This window comes from Pan paniscus, chromosome 14 (assembly GCF_029289425.2).
Source record: "Pan paniscus chromosome 14, NHGRI_mPanPan1-v2.0_pri, whole genome shotgun sequence".
Taxonomy (NCBI): Eukaryota; Metazoa; Chordata; class Mammalia; order Primates; family Hominidae; genus Pan; species Pan paniscus.
In genome coordinates this window covers 45766195-45783964 of record NC_073263.2, presented here as the reverse complement: position 1 = coordinate 45783964, position 17770 = coordinate 45766195, and the positions used below count along the sequence as shown (strand labels likewise).

Below are 17770 nucleotides of genomic sequence, written 5' to 3'. Positions count from 1 at the left end.
CACGATTTCATTCTTTTATGACTGCACAGTATTCTATTTTGTATATATGCCACATTTTCTTTGATCATCCATTGGTGGACACTTAGGTTGATTCCATAGCTTTGCTATTGTGAATATTGCTGTGATAAACATACAGTTGCAGGTATCTTTTTGATGTAATGATTTCTTTTCCTCTGGGTTGATACCCAGGAGTGGAATTGCTGGATTAAATGGTAGTTCTATAAAGTCCAGTTTTAGCAAGAAGCCTGCTAAGTCAATTTAGCAAAAATCCTGCCCCATCCTCCATATATGACCATCCTTGTTACCTGATCAGATTTCTCATCCTCCCCATGCCCCAGGCCTGCCTTCATCAAGAATTCTGTCAGGCTGGTTTAGCCTGAATCTCCCTTACCCCTGATGTTTCTTGTTAATTTCCCATCTACCCTGATGATGCCTTGATGTTTCCTCTGAGTTAATTTCCTATCCGTTGATTCCCCACTCTGTCCTTGGCTGTAAATTTCCATTTGCCCATGCTGTATTCAGAATTGAGTCCAGTTCTATACTGGGATCTCTTTTCTCCTGTTGCAATAGTTCGTGAGTAAAATATATTTTTACTGTGGGGCATGGTGGTGCGCACTGATAGTACCAGCTACTTGGGAGGCTGAAGCGGAAAGGATCACTTGAACTTAGGAGTTCAAGACGAGCCTTGGGAACACAGTGGCAGCCTATTTTTAAGCAATTTTAAAATGTATATATTTTACTGCTTTGATTGCTGTCCAGCTTTGGTTTTCTTTGACAGCCAGTCTGTCCAGCTCTCCCCTGGGAGAGGTGAGGAGCACACATAGGCACTGGCCACTCCATCAAAGGCTTACACTTCAGGGCTCCCTACCTCTCAGATTTTTGTAGCTGCTTAAGAGATCAAAATCAGCCGGTCCCCTAGATAGCCCAGAGGAGCATTTATCAATGGCATGCCATCATTCCGGGTGACGGGTCTTTTCTTCCTATTTTCTCATCAGGCCTTGTAAAAAGGGTCCAGTCAGCTGCATTCTCATTTCAAAGATCAGAAAAAGAAACTGCATTCCAGACACTCTCCCTTTAATTCTCTTAGAAATTTGTAAGACAAGCCTACAGGTGGAATAAATAGTAATGGCAACTTGATACCCAGTGTCTGGGGCAAACATCCTGGCTCCAACTTGTGATTCAGACCATGACCCATTTGAGAACAACAGGACCTATCTCCTGGAAGGATGCAATGAGGCAGTGTGTACAGGCATAAGGAGTGTCAGGCACTGTTATTATTGCATACTTATTCCTAACCAGCTCTGAAGGTGCGTGTGTGTAAACGTCTATGTGTGTGAATGTGTGTTGTGGGTCCTTCTGAGGCCTTAATCAGTTCATGCCATGGGGAGAGAAAAAAGAGATTTGCTTTCCAACTACCCTGCTCCAGGGACTGTCTGCAGCCCAGCTGAGAAGTTTAGAGATTGGGGTCCGTCTGTCCTTCATTCTGGGTCCTAGTGGCTGGGTCCCAGGAGAAATGATGGTTCTGGGGCAGTGCTGGAGTTGAGCTCCCTTTTCCTCAGGAGGCTGGTACCTCTGCCTGGGAAAGCGGCCTGACTTGAGGGATTTTCTTGGTGATGCTTTGTTTGCCCAGAGAGAACTGCCCTCACAATGTGTCAGCACGTTTTCTGACTCTCAGCCATGCTTTCAGGAAGTTGTTATCCATAAATGTAAGATAGCCTGTGCTTTATAAAGCTCATCATTCAATTTCCAGACAGCTGCAGTCCAGAAGTCCTTGGATTGAATCAGTCTTCTTGGTTTGACTTCCACTCATCACTGGCCTTTTTCAGTCCTGGGGGAGCCAGGATGAAGAGTTCTACATGACAGCCTTTTAAGGGTTTGAAGGTAGCAATTAGACTTTCCTCCAGGACTCCAGGCTCAACTCCAACGGCCTTCTTGGCATCTCTGCTGGGATGTCTAACAGACGTCTCAAACTCACTGTGCCTAAACTGGGATCCTAGTCTTCCTCCCCAGACCTCTCAGCCCTTGGACTAAGACTCTTCTCTTTCATTCTCACCCAACCTCATATCCACCAGGAGAGCAGTCTGGCTCCTTCTTCAAAGGATCTCATCTCTTCTCATCCCTCCATTTTCCCACCCTGCTCTGAGCCACACACACATCTTGCCTGCATTATTGCAATTACCTTCTATATCATTCAGGGTTCTCCAGAGAAACAGAACCAGTGGGATATATATAGAAATGTAAGTGGATATTTATTATGGGAATTGGCTCACACAATTTTGGAGGCTGAGAAGCCCCACCATCTGCCATCTGCAAGCTGGAGAATCAGGAAAGCTGGTGGTGTAATTCAGTCCAAGGCTGGAGGCTTAAGACATGGAGGAGGGGGACCCCTAGTGTAAGTCCTGGAGTCTGAAGGCCTGTGAACCAGGACTTCCAAGGTCCTAGGGCAGGAGAAGATAGATGTCCCAGACCAAGAAGAATGAGAAAAAAATTGTCCCTTCCTCCATGTTTTTCTTCTAGCTGGGCCCTCAGTGGCTTGGACAATGCCCACCCACATTGGTGAAGATGATCTTCTTTACCTACTCCACCAGTTCCAGTGCTAATCTCTTCCAGAAACACCCTCACAGCCACACCCAGAAATAATGAGCCTCCCTTAGTTCAGTCAAATTAACACATAAAATTAACAATCACACACCTTAACAGGTCTATTCTTCACAGAGTCGCTGGCTTTGAAGATGTGGGGCAGACCCCTCACTTCCCTGTGATAGCTCCCCTCTCCCAGATGAAGTCAAAGCCCTTTCAGTGCCTGCAATGTCCTCCCGACTCTTCTCCCCCTGCCTCCCTTGGCTCCTGCCCTGCTGGTCCTAGACCTGCTGGTCTTTCCTAACATGCCAGGTGCTGGTCAGGGCATTATTTCTGGTTAAGGCCCTTACTCTCCCTGTGCCTGGGTCCTGTCCCCAGATCTCTGCCACAGTCCTGCTCCCTCTGTCACCCCCTTTCCCAGTGCCTCAGTGAGGCATGCCCCACTGCCCTGGGTCCTCCCCTGCCTGCTCCTAGCACTTTCCATGTCCCTTAACCTGCCATCCTTTCCCCTTTGTCCCCAGAGTGCCTCTCACCATCTAATGTACCAAGTACCTTATTCATTTGTGGTGTGTGCTGTCTTGCTCATCTCATTACAAAGTAAGTTCCCTGGGAGCAGGGATCTTGGTTTGATTTACTGGTGTAGCCCAAGGGCCTAGGGCCCTGGCCAGCACACAGCGGGTACGATGTGTGTTGAGTGAATGTGTGAATACAGACCCCTCCCTTTCCCATTCCTTCCACCCTTCTGTGGATGGTGAGGTTTCTAGGGTCTTCTCCCCAGATGCACTGTTGTGGGCCAAGAGCTCTCTACACAGGTGGCCCAGAACAGAAGTCGAGCCCAGGCCCAGACACATGGAGACAGGGGCACACTTGTGATCATCTCTCACAGTGCAGTGCGGTGTATCTGAGAAGAGGGAACTCTGCTGACTCTGTGAGGATGTTTGGAGCACCCACTCCAAAAGGGGAAGGGGGCTCCTGCCCCTCTAACCAGGACGTTACATTTTCTTTGGCTCATCCAAATAATTTTTCATTGACTGCTAGCCATTTCCAGTTCCTCCCAGCTTAGTCTTATCTGTATCCTCATCCAAACCACTGATACAAATGTCCAACCAGAAAGCCCCGGGGATGCTGCGGCAGAAGCCCTTCATGCTGCCCATCTCCATCCATCAGTCAGGGGAGGCTGTGGGGAGGGGAGCTAAGGTTCTGTGTGGCCAAAACTCTGGCCCCCTCCACCCTCACAGCAAGCCCTGATGTGGGCATCATCACCCTCACTTCATAGGTAAGGAAAATCAACTTTCAGGGGAAACAGAAGAGTTTACAGTCTTCATTTACAGGTGTGAAAAAAAAGTTGTTTGAAAGAAAAAATTGTTTTCTACCTGAGCATCAAAAATAGTCCAAAGGTGGGAGGAAGAAAATCTTACTACAAACATTTTTGGCTGGAAAAAAAAAAACAAACAAAACACCAAGAAGAAGCCTAGCTACCACAGTAAGACCCTATCTCTAAAAAAAACTAAAAAATTAGCCGGGCATGGTGGTGTGCACCTGTGATCCTAGCTCACGTGGGAGGCTGAGATGGGAGGATCACTTGAACCCAGGAGGTCAAAGCTACAGTGAGTTGAGATCAGCCACTGTGCTGGTTTCGAGACCCTGTCTCAAAAGAACAAAACAAAACAAAACAAACCCAAGAAGGTTTGGATGAAAGCAGCTCTTTCTACAGGCTGCTGGCTGGGCCAAGCTTTTGAGGCCCTTTAGTCTCCACTCTCTAAAGCTCTTCCCAGCGTGCTCCCTGAGACCCGGCCCCTGGAATCCCTGAGGCCACTCCCACTTTTCTCCCGAGGCCCCTCCCCCTCAACTTCCTGAAGCCCCTCCTCTTTGGTTCCCTGACTCCCAACCCACTCAAGGTGTCCTCCCATCTCTAAGGGTGGTCAGAGAGGTGCAGTGCCCCCACCTCACTCTCCAGGGAGCCCTGCTGCCTGTACCCTGTCCCAAGTGAAATGTTCTAGAATTCTGCCCAGCATCAATATCACATGGACTGGGCTGTAATTTGCGACGTCTGCTTTTTCTTCTCCTTTTATCTAAATTAGGAAAAGGTTCTTCTGTTTCCAGACTGGAGTATGGTCCCGCTTCTTCTCTATGCTTTAGCTGTTTGTATAATGCTTTGTGCTGCAAAGTGCTTTCGTGGGCCCTGTTTAATGGATTCATCATTGCAGCCTTATGCGGTAAACACTATCATCTCCATCTTATAGATGACAGCACTAAGGTTCAGAGAAATCAAATAACTCCACCAAGGTCAGGCAAGTCCTAAGTGGCCAGACTAAGATCTGGACCTAGGTCTGCTCTTGCTGAGGGCAATGTTCTTTCCCCAGTGCCAAATGTCATGTGTGTTTTGGAGGAGAGCCCTTCTCAGGGAACCTTCTTAGGGGTCTCCCCCTGCACACTGGCTTTAGCTCTCTCACAGCCTCTTTCACAAGCTCTGGTTAAACAATAATTCTCCTTGATAAAGAAAGTAAAGAGGGGGAGAAGAGGAGGAGGGAGAAGTTGGGTTTCTGTCATTTGCTGAGCACTTACTATGTGCCTAGAACAGAAAAAGGTATTTTCCTTTTCTTTTCCTTTTTCCTTTAAAGATTGAACACAATCTGGCAAAGTATAATTATCCTATTAACCAACTAAGAACCAGGGCAGTGAGCTGGTCTGAGGCCATAGCTATGTAGTGCCATATTTGATATTCAATGTCTGTCTCATTCCAAAGTCTAAATACCGCGAAAGAGGAGATAAGCAACATATGTCTTCTTTCCAATCTTTATAACTCAAGTTCTTAGGGATTCCTTCAAATATTTAAAAGCTTTCATGAAAATTATTTAAAAGAACGAAGAAATAATATTTAGAGTTCCTACTTGCTAAAATGAAATTCACTGAGATGAAAAGACATCCGCAGTTACAAGTTGACTGCACTAATTTTCAAGTCAGATAAAGAACCTTTCAATTAACCTCTCTTAAATAGTCACAATTATCAGCAACAAAGCAGAATTATTGATAATTGTTATAACAAATGCCATTTTTAATTTCAGATCTCAGAAGAATGGTATTTTTGGGGTGTGTGAAAAATACCTTTCTACCCACTAACTGTGCTGAGATGCCAGGGTTTCAGCAACTATGAGCCATGTTTAGGCTGCCTCGCGGGGTGGTGGGCAGCTGGTGGCAAGAGAAATTGCACTGTCTTCTTGGTTGAGATCCCAAAAGTATATATATATATATATATTATATATATTATTTATATATATAATATATATATTATTTATATATATAATATATATATTATATATATATATATTTTTTTTTTGGAGACAGAGTCTCACTTTGTCACCCAGGCCAGAGTGCAGTGGTGTAATCTCGGCTCACTGCAACCTCTGACTCCCAGGTTCAAGCGATTCTCCTGCTTCAGCCTCCCAAGTAGCTGGGACTACAGGTGCCCATCACCATGCGTGTCTAATTTTTGTATTTTTAGTAGAGACGGGGTTTCACCATATTGGCCAGCCTGGTCTCGAGCTCCTGACCTCAGGTGATCCGTCCGCCTCAGCCTCCAAAAGTGCTGGTATTACAGGCGTGAGCCACTGCACCTCGCCTAAAAAGTATATGATTCTGAACATGTTCGCTGCTTCTGCCACATATCTCCAGGCAATTAATAGATTGACCTAGAAGATCCGTAGGTTCCTTTCTACCCTGTGTTTCTGAGACTAACTATCCCTTGTTCAAAATCCTTGCGGCCAGTTGTGCTGTGGAATTTAGATATATCAATTACATTGTAGATAAAAAAACAACCCCAGAGGGCTCTGGGGAAGCACGCTGTGGTGAGTCTTAGTATTTCTGCAGCAAACATGTAAACTTTTACAATAAGTGGGATAAAGAAAAGCTTTTAGTCCCACTTCCATTTAGGTTGGATTTTACTCCCAATGGAGTTCTGGAAGGTTAGGTTTTGTGGAAAAATGAGTGTCACAAACTTATCAGGAGGACTCAGTTCTCAGAACTTTTTGTATTTCAGAGCTTGCAGATAAGAGACTTTAACCCTACAAGAACATTTCTTTGGAAGCCCTACTGGTGGTATCATCTAGAATTTATTGAATGCCCTGTTCGTAATGAGAAATGCAATGCATTGAAATGCTGTTTCTGTAGGAAAATAAAATCCACTTCATGGAGGTCTATTTTGACATGGCTGTTTCTAGGATCACAGAGTGGCTAACAGGGAGGACAATAAGAATTACTTGAAATCATGACTGTGTAATCTTCAAGACATGGGACAATGGAGCCCAGTCAGGCTCCTGGCTGAGTACTTACAATGTCAGGGGGTAAACTGAGTCCAAGCCAAGAGAGTTTTCAACAATAACAGCTGAAAGAAAAATGTTTTCTGGTTAGTTATCCAGGAAGTTGGGCAGAGAAAAACATATTTCTTAGTAATGCTGGAAAATAGATTTTTTTCTATACTAACATTGGATGAATTTAGTTTTGTGGTATGTTTCTTCCTTAAAGTTCCTTGGTCAGTAGCTTTCATTGAATGTCCAACAGCAAATCAAACCAAAGCAGCCCTTACTTACGGTGTGCCTCTTCTGCCAACCCCACCGCCACCCCTGAATGGCATCACCAATCTGTGCGCCAAGGCTCCCTGGGCACTGCAGAGAACTCACAGGGACACCACAGTATAGTTTAAATTTTTGAGGGAAACAGTGATACTTGACATCTGTTGGACATCGACTAACTTTAGATTATGCTACATTCCTTTCAATTGTGGCATATTTTGCAAAGCTGGGCATGTGGCAGTTGTTGAGATAAAAATCAAGCACCACCCCAAAATTAGTATGGAACACGAAATGAGGGTGGCCACGTCCCATTGATTCCAAGATTTGGGAAGTTGTGCAATGCCCAATGGGTACACACGATTCATTAGTAAGTCATTGTGGGGAGGAAATAAAAATATTTTCCTCCAAAATACTGAGAATTGTTAAGTTAAAGGCACTGAAAATGCAGGGGAACACTCGGCCTCAGCCTCTGTTTGCTTGATGGCAGCACAAAAATCCTGCCTTATTGGAGATGGCATTTGCTTATTGGCCCAGAGAAGGCAGCAGCAGACACCAGAGGAATCTGGGAACAGATTTTACTCTCTTCCCACACACTTTCCTGCTTTTTAATAGACTGGAACTGCTCTTTTCTTTGTCTTGTCACTACATGGTATTTATGGCTCTTTGTTAAAATACTATTTAAGCAAGATCCCTAAGCCACTGCCTTGAGAGAGAAATACTTTTTAATTGAGTCCTCTCCTGTATGATAGGTACAGCAAGCATTCATACATTTTTGCATGTTTTTTGTTAATCTGACTTTTGTTTTCAGGAGAGTGTCTCCACTAAGAACCTAAAAAGGGAAAGAAAATAAATTACGCTTTCTCCCCTGCAGTGGCTATTTAAGAAGGAAATAAAAGCATTATTTTTTCCTTCAATTTCTGTGTATTAAATTGTGACATAAATATGTGACACAAGGATGAGATATTCATTAAGTTATTCGGATGTAACGATTCAATACATGAAACCTTTAGGGATTTCTTTTGGCCTGTGGGCACCGTGAAAAATTCACTGAGATGTTGAGGGTGCCCTGAACGGAGAAAGTTTGGGAACCTCTGGTATAATTCCCTGAGTGCTCAGATGAAGAAGCTTGGAGTCACCCATGATTCCTCTTTTTCATCCTCCCAAACCCACGAATCAATCCGTAAGTCCTCTTGCACCACCTCCCACAAAATGTCCTGAATCCGTTCTTCCTTCTACCACCACTGCCATCACCATCGTCAAATCCAGCGTTTTCTATGGCAGTCTTTCTGCTTTGGCTCTTGCTTTCCAATAATCCATTCTTCAGAGGTGGCTTTTAAAAACATAAAATAGACCACATTGCTCCACTGCTTCTATGTTGCTCCCAGCCATCCTCCAGTGGCTTCCACTTCCCTTTGAAAGCCCTCCTGGGCCGACCCAAGTTGGCCCCACATCCTCTCCTGCCCTTCTGGAAATCCTCCTTCCCTTGCTGCAGCCTGTTCTCACCTCAGGATGCTTCCACTTGCCCTTCCCACTGTCTGAAAAGTTCTTCATCCATTTGAAGATCTTCCAACACCTGGCTCATTCTCAAGTTTCTCCTCCAATGTCATCTCTCCAGCAAGGCTTTCTAAAACTGCCACCCCTGACCCTCACCTCCAATCACTACATGTATTATCATGTTGTTTTATTTTCCTCATAATATTTGTTACTCCTGAACATACCATGTTCTTTGGTCTGTAGATTTGAGAGTAGGAACTTTGCTTTCTTGTTCACCATTGTATTCCCACCAGCTAGAATAGTGCCTGGCATTTGATAGGAGCTCGACAAATAATTGACAAAATTAGTAACTGAGTGATTATCTCATATGGTTGTGTGTTTGGATTGTTCACTGATAGCTCCTGAGAAGATCCAGAAGTGAATTGGGAGAAAGGGAGCCAGTGAGTTCATTTTGACTGACATTTTTATGTAATCATACATCACTTAATGATGGGGATACGCTCTGAGAAACTGCATCATTAGGCAATTTTGCCCTTGTGTTGAAACCACCTTTGCAAAAATTATAACAGTGAGAAAATCATGGGAGTGAAGGAGATCTGATCTGGCCAACCCTCGTCTTGCCTTTGGCCTTCAAGATGCTCATAAAAATTCCTGGGCTTAGGCCAACTAACTTTAGGAGACATTTAATTTATAGTTGAAATGATAATAGCCCTTCCCCAAACTCAACCACCTTTGTAAAGCTAATGAGAGACCACCAGGCCAGGAGGAGAGCGGAGGCTGAATTCTCCTAAGGCGTAGACATAAATGATTGCCAGCCATTATTCTGGAGGTCACAAGATATGCAACTTCAATCACTCCTGCAGACAACATCACTATTGTAGAACCTAAGATTGGCCTTTTGAGATGTCTTTTTCAGGTGTTTTTCATGTCTGACACCTATGGCTCCACCTGGACCCGCCAACTACTCCTGTGGCCCACTCAAAAGAAGTAAGTAACTCAGCAAGCAGGAGAACCATTTCTTATACCCCTATGATTGCACCCCTAACCAATCAGCAGCAATAACCCCTTGCCTAGCCACCCCCAACCCTTTTCCCCAAACTATCTTTGAAAATACCTAACTTCCAAATGCTCAGGGAGATTGATTTGTGTAATAACTCCATCTCCTGCATGGTGTGGCCAGCCTCATGTCAATTAGACTCTTTCTTACTGCAGTGCCATGGTCTCTGTGAATTGATTTTGTTTGTGCAGCAGTCAGGAAGAACCTGTCAGGTGGTTACGGTGTGAACATCACAGCGTGTGCTCACACAAACCTACATGGTGCAGTCTATTGCTATATGGTGTAGCCTATTGCTTCTATGCTACAAGCTGGACAGCATGTTACTGTACTGAATGCTGTAGGCAATTGTAACAATGGTAAGAATTTGTGCATCTAAACATATCTAAACATAGAAAAGGAAGAGTGAAAATATAGTATTATAATCTTATGGGACTACTGTTGTATACACGGTCTGTCAAGTGAAATGTTATGTGGCAGGACTGTGTGTGTGTGTGTGTGTGTGTGTATATATATATTTATATATAATATACATTTATATGCAAAAGATATTTTACAGACTAGGTCTAATCAAGGACAGGGGTTTCCTATATGCTTGGGAAGAGACAACAGTTACTTTATATGAACCCCATTTTTCTTAGCAATACTGATGTTTTACCATAAGTAATCATATTGAGTTGGATAGTTAGTGAAGCAATTTCATCATATCATTTGTTATTCTTCACAACAGGCAAGTGTCCCCTACCCCTAACTTTTCTTTCCTTTTCTTTAACTAATTAAGAAACTGAGGTAATACTATAAAGCAACTTTACTATAGCTATAGCATCCAACCGAATGCTAGAATCCCATTGTCCAGCCCGATCAAGCCAATGCATTTTCCTTAACAATAAATCCAGGAAGAGTGCACAGTAAAGCAGCAGTAGGAACAGGTGTCGAATTATTTGACATCTCTGGCAAACAGCATTGGGGATTAAACAGAGCTTTCTTTAATAAGATTAATTCTCAAATACCGAGTGGTTTGGCATATCCCCAAAGATACAAGGCATTTGTATCTATATAAGATTAAAGAAGCTTTCACACAAAGCAATTTTGTTTTTCAACATCAAAGAGATGCTTCAGTGGCATTGCAAGAGGGAAGCACACTGCAACTAATGCAAAGAGTGCAAAACTTTTATAGAAAAGACAGTTTCCTCAGTCAGGAATTGCATCTAGAGCTTTCACTACCCAGGACATACAGGGCATTGTTCTTAGAGTCATAGGATTAGGGGAAAGGGGAGGCCAGGGGTTAGGAATCAGCTTGACAAACACCCCACACAGGTGGGGTGACCCCAGACACAGGTGGCTCCCCAGTGATGACCTTGGCTTTCCAAGGTTGGGAGCTCAGTGCCTCGTGAGACTGACTATTGGGCAGATCTAATAAATAATAAATAATGACCATGACACTGTAATAATAAGGATAACAAAAATCACAGCCACCATTTCCATGTGCCAGGCACTATACTTAGCATGAATCGAATGGCACACACTTCTGCTGCTAAATCTTCTTCTCTTGGGTTTCCAGCAAGCCTTCTGAGGTCTGTTCCCTGAAGCTACATAGTCCAACTTGCTTCACAGTGAGCTGCAAATATTTGAAGGTAGCTTTTATGTTCTTTATCTGTTTTTTCTTCTGTGCTATACTTCTACTTATTTTTTGAACCAGATACAGGTATTTACATGGATTGATGTTACATTTCATCTTGCAGGTTTTGCCTTACCCCTCTAGGCTGCCCAAATATTGGTGAGTCCTGATATTATCATTTAGTGTATTCACCAGACCTTATCCAATATGTGCTTCTGAAAATGATAAGCTTCCAAGTCTCCCTCCTCTCCTTTTTCTTTCTTCTTTCCCTCTTTCCTTCCATAAACATTTATTGAGGACTTCTTTAATGTCCCAGACACTGTGTCAGGCACTGGGGCCACAAGGTTGCATAAGGCATACCTATAGATAGTCTTCAAGAAAGCTTCTTGCTTAAGCAGAAAGACAGGAAAATAAATTAAAATACAACATAGTATGATTATGTAATGAATGAGAAAAGAGGAGAGTTTTAACAGGAGTTGGAAGAGAAATCATCTGTAAGGGGAGATGATGGGGAGCTAGCAGATGCCAGCACTACCTCTGGCCCCTGGGGTATGGGGCCCATGAGAGAATTGGGCAGTCCCCACTTAATTAAAAGCTAGCCAGAGGATGTTCCAGGGGAGCTTATTTATGGAAGGAGCCTATGCTGTTAATGCCCCATGTGACAGCCTTTTCTCCTCCCTCCTAACCTGCCTGGCCAGCAGGGCTCTTCCTCCCGCTGCTGACCTCCCTAAAGAATCAAGGGCAGCTGCCTTGGCTAGAGGGTCTGTGTTTTCACATGACAGACTACAGAAGCAGCAAGCATTCTAGATTTCAATGGGGGATCAGGGAGGCATAGAATCGGAGAGGAAGGGCATCTTTTATGACCTGAAATTGCCCCACTTAGTCATTGGGAAGGCTGGTAAGACCGGGAGCAAAGGGACTTTCGGGTTTTGACTGCTCAGGGATTTCTTCCAAGCATAATTTCCCAGGTCACGTAGAGGCCATCCTCAATGTGAAGACTGGACTCTTCAGACATCCAGGCAAAAGAGCCCATTTGCACATACCACAGAGTCCAGGATGGTGTCAGGAGTTTGCAAGTTTCCAGGAGTTAGGAATTTTGCAGGATAGAGAATGGTTGACCCTGGTAGACATGTTATCCTATGTTGGACCTATGTACCTATGTCCTTGTTCAAAGAGCGGGGTACCCTTGTGGCAGTGAGCCCCTCCTAATGAAAAAAATATCCACAGCCAAAAGGCTACAGAGTTCTGGGAACTGGTGGGTTGTGGACCAGGTTCCTAATAGTACCTGGGAACTGTACCTGAATCTCTCCTTGGTGCCTCCATAAACCTCGGAGACCTTGTAGAAAAGCTGGTTGTACAGACTGGTTTGATTAGGGCTGCAAGCTCCAGCTTTTGTCAGGGGTTCAGAAAATTAGGCCTGGATGAGGAATATTGACAGTGTTTATTTTGTTGATTGTGTCCATGAACATGATCAGGTGTAGCTCCCAGGGCACTCAGCCAATGGTCACGGCTAAGTGCAGAATATAGTCATGCTCATACACATATAGTCATGCTCCAAAAGCATTACTTGAAGCGGTGAACTAACATAAAGCTGAAGTTTATCACAACCACCAGTCAAAACTGGACTGGGGATCTTCTATGGATATAGAGCTGAGAGGCAGGCTTGGGACTTGGGGTGTGCTGCCTAAGCAACCCCTTTCTTCTAGAAAGCATCAGTCTGAGAGGGCACAGATGCCTGGTTCCACATTTGGAGTTTGGAGGGATTAAATATGAAACACAGAATAAGCTCTGTTATTAAACTCACACTTGCTATTTTTAGTGGGATAGGAAGAACATAGGCAAATGTTTCTATACAAAGATTTTTTTAGTTATACAACACAAGTGAAGAGGCTGGTAAACCACTAAGGTCTAGGAGGAGACCAGTCGGTGTTGGGCTGGGGGACTCATGGATACAGATTCTTGGCTGAGGTCTGGAAGGGCTGAGGAGTTTGCTGCCAGGGTCTGTCTTAGCAGGATACATCAGCCCCATCTCCAACAGGAGAAATGGGAGGACAGGGCTTCACCCTGTCTGCTGGTGCAAGAGAAGCCTTGAGCTTCGGTAGACAGTTGTATGTGTCCCTTCCAACCAGAGACCTCAATATTATTAACGGGCCCTCTTTTTTCTCTGCAGGATCCAGTACATATTTCTGACAGCTCCTCCAGAGTGGGATTTTATTTGGAGTCCCACCCTTTCTTTTGAATTTCCTTATCACTTTGTAGCAAGTTTATTCACTCATTAAAACCCAACCCAAAGTCACCTCGTCTGGGAAGACACACAAGCTCTTCCAGAAAGAGTCTCTCTTTTCCTGACTGCTCTCTCACTGCCTTTCTCCTATTGCACTTCTCCTTGGTTTGTGTGTCTGCCTCACCTATGAGACTGTAGCCTGGCACCATGTCAGGCACGTAGCAGGATTTCAACAGAAGGATGTGGATCGAATGGATGATCCAACGGAAGGAGAGGCACACAGGAGGCTGACCACAAATGAAATTTCTGGTTTGGACTTTTCAGCCCCCAACACTTCACTTTCCCTCCTGCTATGGGGGAAACTCAAGAGATGAGTTATGGGTGGGCTAAGACAGCAAGCTGGGAGCTGGTGAAGAAGATGGAGTGGGCGACCCTTGGCTTTCACTGGGCTTCTCCCAGCTGATGCTTGGAAACCCTAGATGGATCAAGGTGAGAAGCCTCATTTCTGTAAAGGACTCCAAGGATTCCATGGCGCTCTGCAAACGTAATGTGTTCTTGTTGTTGTTATCGTCTACGATAGCTGTTTATAACCTTGTTCATTAACTTGTGTGATTCTTGGCTGAAGTCTGCTGCTCTCCCCCATGAGGGGAACAACTGATGACCTACTTCCGTGAATTCCATGGTGCCAGGCCTGGGCTGATCTGGATCCACATTAAAACATGCCAGGGGGCAAACATGAAATCAAAACGTTCTGGCAACCCCCTTAGACCAATCAGTGCAGTGTTTAGCACTATAGACACCCAGTGCACTCATTACAACATCATTTCCTAGGGCCTTTTTTATAAATAGAATTTCGAATATATTCAGGTTTGAACTTTCAAGGAGGGTGACTTTGAGCCATCACTTGGCACAGAACACTTGTAAAAACACTGACCTTGGTCACTGCTCACATCTCCCTGGAAGGCCAGTTAGGACTGCTGTTTACCCCCCACATTAGAGAGGTAGGGGAAGGAAACAGGGGAAGCTGAGTGACTTGCCTTTGGGCCACAGGAGTCGCTTCGTGGGCAAGGCTGGAGTTTTCGATCTGGGGAATTTGTTCCTGGTTGGGGGACTGGTCTATATTCAGGCTGTCAAGGAAGAAGTCATAATATCCACACTCGCACTTTCCCCCAGAGCTAGGGGCTCTCTAGAGAGAAAGTGACCCCTTATCCTTTATTTGTAGAAATATCATGACCCAACAACGGCCTTCACAATGGGAAGAAGCTGGGTCGAAGCAGATGTCAGAAAGGCCAAGGGAATGGAGAGGCCGAGAAAGGGCGAGAGAAACAAAGAAGTCTATGTACTTGGCGCTTCTTTGTTGCCCAGATCCTCCACTCTGCTCCCTGCTTTCTCCCTCAGAGAAGGAGGGGGAAGAGGAGGAGGAGAGTGGGTGGAGAGGGAGGCGGAGGAGAAAGAGGAGGAGGAGCGCATTGCTAACGTGCGCAGCCCTTACCCAAGCCAGGCGCCCGCGCGCGCATCCACCGCGATCTCAGGCCCCAGCGTTTGTGGCAGCTCTCGGTTACCATGGGAACCGCACTCCGCAGCCTCCCTGGGCCCCATCTAATCTGCGTGTGTGCGTGGCGGAGAATTCTAAGCCTCTGCACCTGCCCTCGCCTTCCCTTTCCCAGCCTCTCTCCTGGCGGGGAACTGTTTGGACCAGGCGTCAGCGGCGGCCAGAAAGTTTTCCTGCTGTCTGCGTGAAGGTCGCCTGTGTCGGGGGAAGTTGCAGCCGTGGGGATTGTGTTTCCCTGAATGGAGACCGTACACGTCAGACCTCCAGGCTGGGACTTTCTAGAATCCTGGGGTCCAGTGCTAAGCTTGTGGTGGCTGCGTAGATGAAGAGATGGGACATGTGGCTCTCAGGGCCCTGAATGGGCTCACTGGAGCTGGTCCCCAGGAAAGGAACTGCCCTGAAAGGGATAGAGAGACCCACAAGGGGTTGATCTGGGGCCAAGGGTTGGAGAAAGCTAAGTTCCCATGCCCTGGCCACTGTGAGTGGACTTGCAGGAGTGGCAGAATGGTCAGGTGGGGTGGGAGGCTGGGTTGCAAACCACTTCTATGTAGGCATTCCTGGTCAGTTGTCACAGAGGTTTCAGAAGGACCTCAGTCTTTGAAGTGCTTGCAATTTGCCCTTCCTTTTCTTTTCTTTTCTTTTTCTTCTCATTATACTTTAAGTTCTGGGATACATGTGCAGAACGTGCAGGTTTGTTACATAGGTATACACGTGCCATGGTGTTTTGCTGTACCCATCAGCTCGTCATCTACATTACGTATTTCTCCTAATGTAATCTCTCCCCTTGTCCCCCCCGCCCCCGATAGGCCCCAGTGTGTGATGTTCCCCTCCCTGTCCCATATGATCTCATTGTTCAACTCCCACTTATGAGTGAGAACATGTGGTGTTTGGTTCTCTGTTCCTGTGTTAGTTTGCTGAGAATGATGGTTTCCAGCTTCGTCCATGTCCCTGCAAAGGACATGAACTCATTCTTTTTTATGGCTGCATAGTATTCCGTGGTGTATATGTGCCACATTTTCTTTATCCAGTCTATCATTGATGGGCATTTGGGTTGGTTCCAAGTCTTTGCTATTGTGAATAGTGCTGCAATATACATACGTGTGCATGCGTCTTTACAGCAGCGTGATTTATAATCCTTTGAGTATATGCGCAGTAATGGGATTGCTGGGTCAAATGGTATTTCTGGTTCTAGATCCTTCAGGAATTGCCACACCGTCTTCCACAATGGTTGAACTAATTTACACTCTCACCAACAGTGTAAAAGCATTCCTATTGCTCCACATCCTCTCCAACATCCATTGATTCCTGACTTTTTAATGATTGCCATTCTAACTGGCATGAGATGGTATCTCATTGTGGTTTTGATTTGCATTTCTCTAAAGAGCGGTGATGATGAGTTTTTTTTACATGTTTCTTGGCCGCATAAATGTCTTCTTTTGAAAAGTATCTGTTCATATCCTTCACCCACTTTTTGATGGGATTGTTTGTTTCTTGTAAATTTGTTTAAGTTCCTTGTAGATTCTGGATATTAGCCCTTGTCGGATGGATAGATTGCAAAAATTTTCTGCCATACTGTATGTTGCCTGTTCACTCTGATGACAGTTTCTTTTGCTGTGCAGAAGCTCTTTGTTTAATTAGATCCCATTTGTCAATTTTCGCTTTTGTTGCCATTGCTTTTGGTGTTGTAGCCATGGATTCTTTGCCTATGCCTATGTCCTGAATGGTATTGCCTAGGTTTTCTTCTAGGGTTTTTATGGTTTTAGGTCTTACTTTAAATCTTTAATCCATCTTGAGTCAATTTTGTATAAGGTGTAAGGAAGGAGTCCAGTTTCAGTTTTCTGCATATGGCTAGCCAGTTTTCCCAAAACCATTTATTAAATAGGGAATCCTTTCCTCATTGCTTGTTTTTGTCAGGTTTGTCAGAGATCAGATGGTTGTAGATATGTGGTGTTATTTCTGAGGCCTCTGTTCTGTTGCATTGGTCTATATCTCTGCTTTGGTACCAGTGCCATGCTTTTTGGTTAGTGTAGCCTTGTAGTATAATTTGAAGTCAGGTAGCATGATGCCTCCAGCTTTGTTCTTTTTGCTTAGGATTGTCTTGGCTATACGGGCTCTTTTTTGGTTATATGAAATTTAAAGTAGCTTTTTTCTAATTCTGTGAATAAAATCAATGGTAGCTTGATGGGAATAGCATTGAATCTATAAATTACTTTGGGCAGTATGGCCATTTTCATGATATTTGTTCTGCCTATCCATGAGTATGGAATGTTTTTCCATTTGTTTGTGTCCTCTCTTATTTCTTTGAGTAGTGGTTTGTAGTTTTCCATGAAGAGGTCCTTCACATCCCTTGTAAGTTGTATTCCTAGGTATTTTATTCTCTCTGTAGCAATTGTGAGTGAGAGTTCTCTCATGATTTGGCTCTCTGTTTGTCTATTATTGGTGTATAGGAATGTTTGTGATTTTTGCACGTTGATTTTGTATCCTAAGACTTTGCTGAAGTTGCCTATGAGATTAAGGAGTTTTTGGGCTGAGGCAATGGGGTTTTCTAGATCTACAATCGTGCTATCTGCAAACAGAGACAATTTGACTTCCTGTCTTCCTATTTGAATACCCTTTATTTCTTTATCTTGCCCGATTTCCCTGGCCAGAACTTCCAATACTATGTTGAATAGAAGTGGTG

At 44.5% G+C, this 17770-nt stretch overlaps 1 protein-coding gene across 5 annotated transcripts in view; it reads right to left on the bottom strand.

The window, feature by feature from the left end:
- Positions 1–15085, bottom strand: part of ERICH6B (glutamate rich 6B) — a 74435-nt gene extending 59350 nt beyond the window's left edge. The window contains exons 1-3 of one of the 5 annotated variants that reach the window (XM_055096735.1): positions 15031–15084; positions 14576–14665; positions 6910–6961 (exon numbers count right to left, since the gene is read on the bottom strand). The gene's annotated coding sequence lies outside the window, so the exon portion shown is untranslated. Of the gene's footprint in view, positions 1–6909; positions 6962–11222; positions 11315–14575; positions 14666–15030 lie in introns of all 5 variants that reach the window. The other 4 variants (XM_055096732.2, XM_055096733.1, XM_003804210.4 and 1 more) reach the window with 4 other exon arrangements.
- Between the last annotated feature and the right edge of the window lie 2685 nt (positions 15086–17770).